Here is a 13,512-nt window from a genome sequence, read left to right as displayed (position 1 = left end):
TGTCAAAAGAAGCCATGGTTGAGGATTTTTTGAGAATTTGATATTCAGGAGGACCCAGTTGCCACCTCCCCCCCGCAGGTCCCCCCTTGACATGTGCAGAACCTCTAGTTTCAACAGCCACCTTACCTGCTCTTAAATGCTGGTCAAGGCCTTATCCCCATGTGTCACAATCAGAAAAATCAGCATTTACCCTCCCCTCTCACATCACTCTAGAGAATATCTTGATGGTGACATATCAGGTGACCTCAATCTGTTGACCACCCTAAGCAAAAAGTAACCCCAATCAACAGATTTAAGCATGTTTATCCCTAATCCTAAACCCTCTCAGAAACCTATATAAGGAGGCCTTCTCTCACTCAAAACCAACACTTCACCCACTTCACCAAGCAACGAAGCTATGACGACATTGCTCACAACGAGGAGCTATGGATGGAGCTCTACTCTCTCTCCCTCTCTCTCTCTCCCTCTAGTATGCTACATTACTAGCCCTAAAACCTAAATAAGGAGTCTTCTCTCATGCTCCATGGCCACCATCCTCACCATCATTCTCTAAGGTATTGATGTGTTGCTAGTAGGATCATACCTACTTGCTGGGTTGATTGTTTTTGACAAGGGATTATGCCATCCTTGGCTTGCTTCTCTATATCCTTGTTATGTATGATCAGATGCCGTTGTATTGTTAAGCTGATGTCTTGTATATATATATGCTACATAAGGTCCCTAAGCTTCGTTTCTATGTGTTTTGCCATATGTTTTGATGCCATCATAATGCCAGAAGTCTCACTTGCCTATGTGCACTATGTGTGAGGTCCCTAAAGCTCTTAATTTAGGGTGGTGCCCCCTTTGTTTTGTTCTTTGCTTGTTTGCATGAGGCGTGGTTTGTGGAGTGTGCACGAGTACAGAGGCCACCTATTGGGAGATTTCGGAGGTCTTTTGGAGGGCCTTTTGGAAGAGAGAGGAAAATAAGCTCCTCCAATGAGAGAAGAGCCTACGTTCCGTAGAAAAATAGATTGATATTAACAAAAATATAAAAGGTGTCCCTCTCCTCATTTAATAATCTAGTGGTCCTTGAAGACGATCACTCTCTTTCATTTAATGCGAGCACCTTTTTCAGAACGTAAATGCGGTGCATTTGATACGGATTACGTCATCACTAGAACTCAAAAAGTTACAAAACTATCAAGTGGTGGAAGATTTTGAAACTTTTGATACTGTCAATGCGTCCGGAACGCCCAAATATCCTAGAAATGAATGTCCAATTGCCTCGCTCCGACATCCAAAGAGGCAAAGAATGTCAAAAATCCCTAAAAGAACATTTTACTAACGGCGCCCGAGGGGGCATTCCAAAATTTTGGAATGCCTCCTTGCGCGCCGTTAGTAAAAAGCCCCTTTTTTCCTCTTTTAGGGAGCTTTTTGAGAGAAAAATGTCAAAAAACCTCTAAAAAAGGACTTTCTTGAAAGATAATTGTCCAAAAATCACTAAAAAGAGCTTTGTACTAACTGCACGCAGAGGGGCATTCTAGAATTTTAGAATGACTCCTCGCGCGCCTTAAGTAAAAAGCCCATTTTTTAGGGTTTTTGATATTTTTTGCCTCTCCGGATGTCGGAATGAGACAAGTAGACATTCGTTTTTAGGGTATTTTGGCGTTCTGGACGCATTGGTGGTGTCAAAAGCTTCAAAATCTATCACTATTTGACAGTTTGTGACTTTTCAACTTTCAGTGATGACGTAAGCTGCATTAAATGCGCCGCACCTGCCTCTTGAAAAAGACGCTCGCATTAAATAAAAAAGTGACCATTTTCAAGGACGATTGGGAATATAAATCTACTTTGTAGAGTGTCTGGTTGTCCTTTTGGACGTACTCAAAAGGTGCAAGTGCATTTTAAAAAAAGTTTCTAGAGAGAGAAATACAATTTCTTACAAGGCCCTCCAAATGACCTCCGAAATTTTTTTATGCGATTGCACTGCTCTTTTTCCCGCTATCACCCCCCAAAAGAAAATAAAAAAATAAAAAAATAAATCTAGTTGTCACTGTGTTTCTATAACTCATCCTTTTGTGTACATTCATGGATTAATGAAAAAGGATGACTTCCTTCATCGTTGGACAAGAGAGTATCGTGGAAGGGATACAGCACTAGGACAATATTTTGCCAGACTCTGTGAGGAACCCATACTAGTCTTTCACAATGGAATGTCCCAAAAGGCAGGTAGTGCAACGTTTGCCATCAAGATGATATCATGCTTCCTAGGTGGACCAATGCTACCACAAACTCTAGACAAAGTTATCCTCGTTGAAAAAGCTTTTGCTACAAAATGTTTTGGATATTGTCCGGGGTACACTGGTGGTCATACAACTTATTATTACACATACACGTCAATGGCACTCACTTTGGGGAAACAAAACCCAAATGAGATCTTAGATTATGGAAAACATTGAATGATCCAATTCAAGGGTAATGTGCCAAAATATATCCACTATCTGTCATCAAGTTGAGAGACTTGTGACTTGTACTGTATCTACTATCTATTATATCATTAGGCATCTCTTAATCTGGTTGTGACCTAAAACCAAATTCTCTTGATTCACCTATGGTTAACATATTGCATTATTCCAATTTCCACTTTCTCTGGCCTTCACGATCACTGGAGCTGTTGAATGCCTCTACTTGTTTCCTTTTATTTCGTTGGAAATGCCTAACTCCTTGTGCTATTGCCGAACATTCCAATACATGTTTTTGTTGCAGTCGGTGAAGGATTTTGCAAAAAAATCATTGAAACAACTCTTTCAAACTGTTTGCCTTATTCGGAGAGCCACCATGGTGTGTGTGTGTGTCTGAAATATGGATTCTTGGCCATGTAATGAGACTTTTCCAAGCGTTGGGTGTTCCATATGCCTAGGTTTCCATACTTTTTATTCCACACATGCATGATTATCATTACATTTTTTAGTTGACTCACAAGAAGAAGAAAGATCAATGTCTCTCTTTTTGGTTCTAGTCACTTGAAGCTTCAGGATTACAGAAACTTCTTTATGTTTGGATGCTTCTGAGTCATTGGGGGACTCCTTTGTCCCCCATAACATCATATCCAGGAAATATATCTTTGGCCTCAGCAAAGTACATCTCTCTTTAAAGATCCTCTCAGAACTGAGGTGGTCTCCCTTCTGCTTTCTATTCACCAAAGACAATTCCTGGATTGACCATTTGCCTCTTCATTCTGTGAGATCTTAATCCTAAGAAAAACATAATACATGCAATAATATGTAAGTATTGGTACTAAGAAGCTTCACTCACATTCCATAGACACACCAGCATTTGAATTTTTTATTAAATATTATAACACAGTTCTCAAAAATTGCAAGCTTTTACTGTGTGTGTGTGTGTGTGTGTGTGACAAATTGGTCTCATAGGTCATGTTGGTATTTTAAAGAGGTTAATAGAGCATCTCATTTTATTTGAGTGCCAACTCGTCTCTCTCCCTGTTTTGCTACCCCTTATATGCTCCATGGTTCGCGAAGGACAATAGGTGGACCAACAATACACCTAAACGTGCTATACGACAAGGAAAAGTATCATCTCTCTCTCTCTCTCTCTCTGCCCTTTTTTAACCTAGTAGACAACAGTTCACTCTTTTGATCATAACTTCTTCATTCGAACTCCGATGTAGGTGATCTATAGACTCAATCGAAGAGCACAAAGCCCTCTAAGAATTGATGTAAAGACATAATTTTTTTGAGCAAAGGAAGGATTTTCTGTAAAAGCATCTCAGAATTAAAAAAACTGTCAAGACTTTGCGTTTTTGTTGCCAACTTAAAGGCAATGTCGGACAAAACTCGCAAGGGTGAAAAATCCACACTCTCCATGGAGAATGATGTAAAATATCCAAGAAGTTTGGATGCTAATCCAACCACATCGTCTACAAAAATAGAAGCAATGAGCATGGCTTACTTGATCTCATTACAAGAAACCGTCAACAAGCAAGATGAAGAGTTGTGCGCACTTGCAATGGAGAATGGCACTTTAAGAGTTCTTGTTGTGGAGAATGAGCACCTCAAGAAGGTTCTTGAAATGCAAACAACATGCTTGGTGCATCTTGAGAATGAAGTTCAAGAATGTAAGCACTCTCTTGTGTATATGAATGTATTGAGAGAGTGCTTGAGTAAAGTTGAAAGTGATCATGTATTGAAAGAGGAAACGATAGATACAATACAACATGATGTATGCGAGATGAGGAATGCATCCAAATCATGGGCTGATATATGTAAGGATAAGGTGGTTTCTACATCTCCTATCACGCAAACTGTTGTCCAAGCAAATAATGTAGAAAACGTGGACACTCAAGAATTGCTAGAACGGCAAAAATGCTCAAAGAACACCTTCACTCGTGGAATCAAGGAGGAAAGCATGGAAACACCCCAATCTCTTGCTTTTGATATTGAAGAGTTTTTTGCTGCATACTTTGGCATGTCTAGAATCATGGCTTATGGTGCACATTGAGTTGGAAAACAAGGAGTCCCTCACTCAGGAGAAACACCTATTTTATGTACCATGACTGATGAGGTAAAGAGAAAGATTATCCTTGACAATAGTTGGATCTACCTCAAAGGAATGGGTTGTAATGTATATGAGGATCGCACTCTTATGCAACAAAATGTACGTTGCAAAGCATATGAGGAAAGAACCAAGAAGGTCAAGGTGTCATCTCAAGAAGAAAAATCACTTGAGGAGGATGCAAGTCCACTCAATAAATAGGGACACATGATCTATGAGACCAACTCACCCTTGCGAATAAGCTTTTGGAATTGTAACGGTTATCCATGGAATGCGGGAATTGGCATTGATGAGCTTACCAATGACTTCGATGTAATACTTCTTGTCGAAACATAGGAGCATGAAGCGCAACGATACTTGGATTTGAAAAATATGATGTGCATTCTTTGATGTGGAACAAAAATAAAAAGCAACGTAGAGGCCAAGAAGGCGTAGCATGTATGATCAAAAAGGGTTTGAAAGATGTTTCCATTGTCAAAGAAGATAAGTATAAACGTTACTTATGGCTGAAAATCAGCCCACCCAATGGTCAAGTTATGTTTGTGGTCGGTTGCTACATTCCTCACTATGACCCCAACTTTTATGCTCGCTTGGATATGGATAGAGATCAACCCTTTGTTGAACTAGAGGAAGATATTTCTCATTACATGGACCAAGGTGAAGTCATTGTCTTTGGAGACATGAATGCTCGCATAAATACTTTACAACACGACACACAACAAGTCGACATGCCGCATGTCTCAAGAAGAATGGATGACTCATACATGTATAATCGAAGCTCTAATGATGCAAAATAATTGGATCACTATGGAAAGTCACTTCGACATATGTGCAATAGTATTGGAATGCTCATTGCAAATGGTGTATCTTTATGGCAAGTCAACAATGACTTTACATGTAGAAAGCACAATGGTGATAGCGTGATTGACTATATGTTGTTTTTGAAAGCTACTATAGAATGCATAGAAAGATTTACACTTGGTGAATGTATTCCGGAATTGGATCATAGGATGCTATGTATTGACCGTAAATGTGGTAAAAGACCCGAGCATGTAGCCTCCAATCATGATGTGAATCATTCGTACCTACGTCTAGACTTCAAACGAGCACTTATATATGTTGATATGGTGGACCAAATGTTAAGCATGACAGAGCATCAAGAGAGCCCAACATTAGAATGCAAGTGGGAAGTTTTCAAAGAAGTAATTTTCTCTTGTGTGGAGGAATGCTTTTCGGTGAGACACATGTCTTGCAAAAGATCTGAGAAGAGAGCACCAAGAAGAAATGGTTCGACATGGAATGTAGTCAAGTCCAAAAACACTTGCTAAGGCTCGATGCAAGCAAAGACAAGGAAGGTTACTTAGAACGTTCACACACATACAAAGCACTTGTTCAAAAAAAGAGGACAATGTGGGAAGTAAAACACACCTTCTTTTAGGGCAAGAGAAAGCACATGCATGTAGCAAGTTTTGGTGAAATCTAAAAGGCAAGCTTGTTGTTGAGAGCTTTGGTGACTTGACTCTTAAGGATATGTATACGCATTGCAAGAACCTCTATGAGCAACCCAATGTTGATAAGATGGAGTGTTGTAGCTCCCTTTTGTTTATGCCTCCCTTATTTACCATTGAAGATGTATGTTGCGCGCTTGAGAAACTTGCTACTCTCAAGGCAAGGGACCTTCAAGGTGTCAAGGCTGAAATGATTAAATGGACAAGAAAGAAAACACGATATTGGATATGCAATATGTTTAACCTTGCACTTCAGCATGGCATGCCTCATGATTGGAGTGAAAATTGGATCAAACCTTTGCACAAAGGAGGAGATGTAAACAATGTGAACAACTATCACACTATAATGGTTGGTTCTTTGATGGAAAAGCTATTTGGATGTATCATGGAGATGAAGATAAGTGAACGGGCTGAAAAGAACAACAAATGTGCGCTAGGCCAAGCAGGTTTTTGAAAGCATCATAGCACTATTGATCACCTTGTCACTCTTCGAGTTCTTATGGAAGCGTTTCGATTGAAAGGAAAAAGTTGTATTTTTTCTTTGTGGATTTCAAGAAATCTTTTGACATGGTGCTGCGAGGAAATCTTTGAAGACGTATGCAAAGCCTTCAAGTAGTGAGAGAATTTATGCATGCAGTCTTTCGTATCTACCAAAAAGTGATATGTCGAATACGTATGGGAGATGGAATTTCAAATTTTTTTGCAAGCACCATTGGTTTCAAACAAGGGTTCCCACTTTCCCCAACCCTCTTTGGGCTACTCATTGATGAATTGGAATGCATGGTTCTTGATTTTATGCAAGAAGAAGGCATAGAAGAGGTTAAGGTCGAAAATACGGTGATCATGCTTTTTCTTTATGCCAATGATGTAGTGCTCTTGGCACATACATTAGAAGATGCACAAAAGATTATGAGTGTCTTGGAATGCTTTTGCCTACATAGCAGGCTGATCGTGAATGGATCCAAAACTAAGGTTATGCTTGTAAAGACCCTCAATGATGAAAATCCATGCATTGTATACAGCAATAAGCAACTTGAAGTGGTAGATAGCTTCAAGTACCTTGGTCTTGAGGTTCCATCCAATCATAGATGGAAGGATTGCGCAATACGTTGCTTGGAAGCTGGAAGGAGGGCTTATTATGCATTTGAGAACATGTGCAATGATGGACAGATCAAGTGTTGGGCTCTCAAAAAGTATCTCTTTGACACATTAGTGACATTGGTGCTTCTTTATGGAGTGGAGGTGTGGGGTGGTAGCATCAGGAAGTCCACATGGAAAGAGTTTGAAAATGTCCAAAAGTGCTTTCTCACCAACTTTCTCCAAGTCAAGACACAAACACCCTACATGCTCTTACTTCTTGAGTTTGGATCTCTTCCCATTGAGGTCTTGGGCATGCAAAGGGTTGTGGAGTAGATGCTTAAGACACAACATAGCCCTTTGTATCGACTTACTAGAATCGCATATGAAGCAAGTCAAAAGGTCCAAAAGACGTAAGAGAAAAATACTAAGTTTGGGGTGGATGCTTGACATTAAGAAATGGTTTGGAAGATGGGATGCATGTCACTTGGTGAAGGATGCCTCGATCTACTCCCAAGTTAATGAGGCCTTCTTACAATGCCAATGTATCACAGCTTGGGAGAAATCCAGAGGTTCTCACTTTAGCCATTACACCACACACATTGCCCCAAACTACAAATCTCTCTTCTTCTCTGAACACGGTAACCGAACCCATCTCTACATCCTTGAGCCTATCCCATTGAGTGCGATCTGCACCATTGCCTCCATTTGTCTTTGCTCCCATCCTCTACATTGCAATACAGGATGTTGAGGCACTGGCGAGGAGTCTCATCGACTTTGTACCTTATGCCCTTGTCAAGTGTGAGAGAGTGAGTACCACACACTACTTGAGTGATTAGATTTTGACCACATTAGGTCCTCTTTTCTTGATATATTCAGCCATGAGCTCTCCCTACATACCTTCCTCTCCCAACCACGATGTGGACTCTCTATTGAGATGCTCATTTCAACCATTTTTGTGCTACAAGAGTCACTTATGACCTCCACTCCCACCACGTGACATGCTCATTTGGTCCCATAGGTCATATTTGACCTCCGAGGATGATAATAGAACTATCTCCTCTCTCTCTCTCTCTCTCTCTCTCTCTCTCTCTCTCTCCGAGAGAGAGAGAGAGAGAGAGAGAGAGAGAGAGAGAGAGAGGGGGGGGGGGGGGGGGGGGGGGGGGGGGGGGGGGGGGACTGAGACAGAGACAAAAACCATAGCTCAAAATAGAATCGCACAAGGTAACAAAGTTGAGGGTCTTGTTGTCCTTTAGAGCAAACGAAATTCTACATACATTGTCAAGTATGAGAGAGAGACATTTGAGGGAAGTAGATTAAGGGCAGAGAGAGAGAGAGAGAGAGAGAGAGAGAGAGAGAGAGAGTAGAGTTGTTTTTGTGTGTGTGTGCGCGCACGCTAAAGAGGAAATTGTATGTTATTGGGACTACTTCATAAGCCAAAACGGCCACTGCCCATAATTTTGTCCAGTTTGCACAATGGGGCGTGTAGACAATTCTATTATTAGCAAAACATCATACGCGTGCTATAATACCACTTTCTCATGGATAGACAAATATGGGAATAAAATGAGGGAGCAAAAGTAGAGTCAGGGTACAGAAAGGAAGATAGATAGAGAGAGAGAGAGAGAGAGAGAGAGAGAGAGAGAGAGAGAGACTTTGTGTCCCTATGTGTAATAAAGAAGAAATGAAATGTTATGCAGTCCAAAATGATATATGAAAACAACTTGGACTAGTGTGCACAATGGCGTGCGAAGATCAATCTATCTATCATAAAATTGCACCCACACACCATAATACCACTTTCTCAAGAGAGAGAGAGAGAGAAGAGAGAGAGAGAGAGAGAGAGAGAGAGAGAGAGAGAGAGAGAGAAGAGAGAGAGATTACTTATAGTAAATGGCAAGAACAAAGCGAGTGCAAGAAAGGCAAGCAAAGGACCAGGTTTGGCTGCTAAAGCAGAAGGAAGTTTTGATAGTAAAAAAAAGAGACCACGAAAGCCCATAAAATCCTTAAAATATCCTAGATGAAGAGGCTACAAATACACATCAAGATGTTCAAGGAAATCAAGAAGGCTCAGAAATGTATCGAGCTTCTAGTACCAAAGCTTCCATTCCAAAGACTATTCGGGTCAATATGTAAGGAAGCATGTTTTGCACCATGAGTGGAAACATGTTGCAAAGTTGGCACTACAAGAGGTAGCATAAGATTTTTTTCTAGAATATTTTAATGACATAAAATTGTTGCAGCACATCACACAGGGTAAGGATTATGGACAAGGACATCATAACTTGAAAAGAGTAAGGTGGAGATATGATAAAGTGCTCTAGCCCAATAAATTTATAAACAATAAAATGAAGGAAATTTTGCTTATTCCTCCATCAAGCCAATAACAAAGAGTGAAGATTGTAGAAGTCACCCATGATGTGAACACAAGGGCCATGGTTGAACAGCAAAGCTGGCGTGTAGAGGAGATGAATAAGTGAAAGAGAAGGAAAAGGTAGCATATTCCATAGAAGAAGAGATTAACAACTACCACATTGTTACACACGAAATCAATGTCAGCAACTTCAACAAAATGGAGGACGGATTAATAGTAGATATACAACTAGAAGATGGTATAAGAAGACTTGCATTAGATTCTATGGATATCAATATATTGCGGGATCCAAATGCTCAAATCACAGATTCAATTGTCTACATCTTCCTTAGGTAAGATGCATTCACCACCTTTAGCATATTTTATTCAGCCTTGAGGCTAGAATCTAACAACAACTAGTAATTGTCTTGTATTTGATCAAGAGCCAACACCTACACAAATTCATGTAGAAATACATATTGGATCCTTAAATTTTTGTCTTTTCAAGAATGAAAAACACCCCTATCGGTACATTCAAGAAGTGGCTTGCCCATTGTCCAATGCTGCAAGTAACAACCATAATTTTTCCATATGAGAGCAACCACCATTGGAGCCTCATTTGCATTGACTTGACAAGCAGCTACCTGGACAATAAACTCAATTCAAGGAACACATCCAAAATTAAGACTCTGAGTATTGAGAATTATAAATTTTGTTTCATTTTGTAAAGTATGAAGACATTTATTGTGTTGGTTCATACCAGCTCGTCCTGCTTGCAGATGCATAAAAAGACTATTGCATGCATATGGAAGGCTATGCACGCAATGGAAGACTATTGCACGCATGTGGAAGGCTATGCAGAAATCTAGATCTGTACACGTCAAAAATTAAGAATTCATGGTTGCTTTTGCAGATGGATGCCATCTCGTGTGGATGGAGTGCCTCCTCCATGCTAAGTATATATTGCAGAGCTTTTCTACACTAAATCCATTCATGTCAAAGTAGGAATTTTGCACAGCAATACATAACATTGTGATTGTTTGGACAAAAAATATATCTCAATTTATTTTTCTTTTATTTTTTCTTTTGCAGAATGCATTGGAGAAGTACACCGTACATTGTTTTGCATCGATACCGTGCCACCCTAATCAAGCATGCTCTTTCAATTTCACATCCTGTGAGAGTATGGATGCATAACAAACCCTATTAGATGACCACATTGTAGAGTTAAGGATTACTGGTGAGGGACATTAGCAAACAGATTTTATAAGGGCAGCTGAGAAAGGACAGGAGCAGAGAGGAGAGGAAGTTTTGAAAGAGAAATGCTGCAGAGGAGAGTTTGACAAGGATAAAATTACAGATGAGGGGAAGCCCACACAGGAGCAAGATGACACACATCGAGGTTGAGGAAGAAATAAACGTTGAAAACCCCTGTGTGCTTGGAGGTTTTTTAGAAGAAAGAATTTTATGTAGAGGGAGGGGCTGAGAAAGAACACCCTAACCCTCAAGCAGAGCATACCTCTACCACAATTCCACATGTTGATCTTAAAAATCAAGAGTCATTTATGCCTGACACACAAACAGATCATAACACATTATAAGCTAATTCAGATGCAATGGAGCCCTCAACACTAGAGACACAAGAATCTCAAACAACCAAAAAACAAGGGACTGGTGAGAACAATCTCGAGGATGTCAACACTTGATAAGACAACCTCCATGGAAGGAAAACCTAGTATGGACCTTTGCTAGAAATTGACATGATTGTTCTGGTAATAACCAATGTAGAAGAATATGAAAGTCAACCTATTGTCTAGCTACTTATTTTTTTACAAAATGTTTGCAGAGACTAATTAATTTGGATGTCAACGGATTGTTGCTGTCTCAAGAGAACACAGCTTCAGGATAGGCACTCGCAAAGCCATTGTGAATCCGAGAAGCAAGGAATTTATACAATTTTTTACTTCCAATGTTCCAGGTTGCAATATGCAACAAAGAAACCTCAATCCCCTTGTAAATATGGTTTGCAATGTAGCGGGAATCGAACGTTCACAATTTAATTTTTTGTATTCATAGAAGGACTGTGTTTCATTGACAGCCACTACCACCCTATCAAACCAGATGTCTTCCTATACTATAAACCTTTTTATGAAATCCATGTCCCATATGATGATATCAACTCTTTGTTGATAGATGAAACACCCCATAAGGGCTTGCTAAATCCATCGGGGACCACTCTCTCCCGAGTCTCTCCCTTCCCACCCTCATGTAAAGGCTATGAGCATGACTTTTATCTAGAGGACATTTTGATTCCTTATCTCCAAATTTTGTATTTCAGCCCATTGACTATTTCAGAATTTGTACTTACAAATACTCTCCAAAATGCTAACTATGTACATTGATATGATCCTGTGTACTTCTCAATGTGGTGCCATGGAAATGTGTGTGTGTGTGTGTGTGTGTGTGTGTGAGAGAGAGAGAGAGAGAGAGAGAGAGAGAGAGAGAGAGATTAGACATCAAACTCTGCATATGTTGTTCAAAATATATAGTAATCACACTTCCACCTAACAAAGGGAGAGTTGTTATGTCAAGTTGCAGAATTTAAGGTCTATGGCTAGAAATAGCTTAAAAAGACTCGAATTCACTCAATCCGACTGGACAGTAAGGCTAAGAGTTGTCCGAACCAGTGGGTAAGCTCAAGGACACGTCGCGGTAAAAACTTCAAGAAGTTGACCAAAACTCAGATTATTTACTATTTCTTGACATTTTAGGCCAAATTAAGTTTTGACTTGATTTATAGGCTTAAAAAACATCGTAAAAAGACTATCTTTGAGAAAATTACAAAAAAGTGCTCATTTCAAGCCTCAAGTTAATAATCACGATTATTAACTTTTTGCTCTAAATTGGCCAAGGCTCATACCATGGACTCATTGCATGTGTACAAACAACTTTTGTGAAGGCCCAAAAGAGTTGGATCACTAAATTGGCAAAAAACTGGGTAAAAACTAAAGTTTGTACTGACTTTTTGAATCTTGCTTGTAAATTGGGTAAAGTTTTATCCAAATTTGTTGAAAATTGATCCATAGGCTTATATTGATGTGATAAACATGTCTACATGCTTAGTTGACCAAAAAATTGCAAAAATTTGTCAAATGTTAATAATCACAATTATTTACATCTGCTCTGTTTTTGAAATTTTTTGACCAAGTTGGCATACCACTAGCTTTAACATGTTGTAATAAGCCCACAAACCAAATTAGGAAAGATTTGAATAATTGGATTGAAAATTGTGACTAAAATTGCAAAGTTAGTCCGTGGACAGATAAGTGATGACCATTTGATAAAAAATTCCAAACTTGATAAAACTTGTCCAAGGCCTTAACAAGTTGTATACTTACCGAAGCTATCAAAAAAGTGCAAAAACTTGACAAAAGTAAATAATCTCGATTATTTACTTCTGCTATCCAGAGACTTCAATTTTGACTTTTGGGCTTATACAATGTTAGACTAGCATAAAATAAGGCCATAGGGCAATTTTGGGTTCAATCGGATCAAAATTGGTACAGATACAATAAGTTCAAAGGTTGCAGGTTAGACCTTTGATTTTGCTAAAGCTGAATCTGAAAGTCAAAATTTTGACTTTCATAGTACGAATTGAAGTGATATACAAAGACCAATCACGACAGTTCTCAAGAGCTCTATTGTCCTTATAGAAAAATAGTTAATTTGATTAATTTTGTAAAGGAATCAGGTTGCAGACGAGGCATCAATGGCTTGACAAAAGGTTGCAATTGAATCAAGTGAAAATTGACGACAAGTCAATCCAAGGTGAGTACTCTATCCAAGGCTTCATAAGTCTATATGAACCTTAGATCCGATCGTGTACTAGGAAATCAAGGCCTATTCGGAGAAACCACCAGTAGAGTATCCACCAAAGAAAGCGTAAATCAAGGAAATTCCTTGCACACAATTCCTGAAGAAGTGTCGGACACTTTTTCAGATTCAGCATCCGAAATGTCTTCT

Source organism: Adiantum capillus-veneris, chromosome 29, assembly GCF_014529385.1.
Source record: "Adiantum capillus-veneris isolate H3 chromosome 29, ASM1452938v2, whole genome shotgun sequence".
NCBI lineage: Eukaryota > Viridiplantae > Streptophyta > Polypodiopsida > Polypodiales > Pteridaceae > Adiantum > Adiantum capillus-veneris.
Note: the sequence above shows the minus strand (reverse complement) of the source record.